The sequence below is a fragment of the Lipotes vexillifer genome, unplaced genomic scaffold (assembly GCF_000442215.2).
Source record: "Lipotes vexillifer unplaced genomic scaffold, Lipotes_vexillifer_v1.1 scaffold1485, whole genome shotgun sequence".
Lineage (NCBI taxonomy): Eukaryota > Metazoa > Chordata > Mammalia > Artiodactyla > Lipotidae > Lipotes > Lipotes vexillifer.
The window spans coordinates 393276-394838 of NW_006783080.1; positions in this window are offsets into that span (position 1 = coordinate 393276).

The window sequence follows — 1563 nt, forward strand, 5'->3', positions numbered from 1 at the left end:
TTTCTCTCTGTCCCTAATATAAGGGGACAATCTCAAGCAATCTCAGCTCCTCATTTATATTCACTGGCTGTATTGCTCTAGCCACTATGGGAAATCTTCTTTGTTTTTGCCTGTTGGGCCACTGGCAAGAGGAGCCCACAATGATCAGATGGCGGTCATTTTTTAGATTCAATTAAATACTCTCACCCTAGTAGAAATATTACACCCATGGGAACCAGGACCTCTAATCTAGAGGAGCCTAAAGTTGTGAGTATGGAAATTATAAATTTGCCAACTGGATCACATGGACTGATGGTAAGGAAGATTAATCCTATTTATACCTATGGTTTCTGGACCCATATAATCTAAATATTTGGGACACAAAATAAAAAGGCAATTGGTTTGTCATATATACCACACTTTAAAGGATAACACTCTAAACTTGCAGAATGTTATCCCCAAGCTAGTACCTTAACTGAGTATTAGAAGAGCCACTATAAAATTTTATCAGGGTTGCAGCTTACAGGTGATATGGCATATCATAGATATACCCATCTATCATAGTTGACAGATAGAGGATCTTGTGCTAGTATGATTAGTCCATCTCCTTTGATATAAAATGGGTCCTTTTTCTGAAACTATCTTGTATAAGATTCCTTATGAATAAATTAGAAACTATGTGAGTCCTCAGATACTGATGGAGGTGCTAGGAGCAGGGAATACAAACTCACCCAGAAGACATACAAATTCCAATTGGGATAAATTACTGCAATCTCCAGAGTGGAAAGGTTCAGATGTAATCAACTCTCCAATCAAGTGGCTAACTTTTTCTCCTCAAAAGATGGCATCATATTGAGAGGTCAACATATGTTTTACTGCTTACAAGTTGGATATTCAATAGTGATAATGTCTATGTTAGCCTTGGCGAGAGGGTGTCCATACTGATGAATCCATGTACTACTTTTTATCCTTACCACCTTAACTATTCCATTCATCATCCCATTGTATAAGCACTGGGGTGGATGGCCAAAGATAGAGGTTGACTGATCTCTACTGGATGGGTCACACTTTTTACCTTATTTTTCAGTGCCTCCTCTGCATTATCTGGTAGCCATTAACCTAAAAAATCCTCACAATCTGTGCTTTTACTCTTTTTGGAGTATCCACATCCTTCTTCGACATCCTTCTTCCGTAGAATTCCTTGTCTTTGATTTTCTGATCTTGTTCTTTCTAGACCCTGACCACGTAGCTAAGCCATTTTTTTTTCTGTCCAAGAGTCCATGTAGCCTCTCTGTCCAAGGACTTTCTGTCCTTGTAGAACTTTCTATCCAAGAGTCCTTAGCTCTTAACACTTATCCCTTCACATAAAGTGAAGTTCAAGTCCAGTACTTAAGTTTCTGCCCATAATGATTCCCCTACACAACTGTTTTGCCAGCCACGTCCTGAATGAAACTGCAGTATAGCAGATGTCCAGTTTAAACTAGGACTAATATATAGAGCCAACCCATCTGTAAGTGATGCAGGTTTTTTTCTTCGTATATCAGCTGGCCATTAGGAAACTCCAATGAGACCATAAGTCTGAGC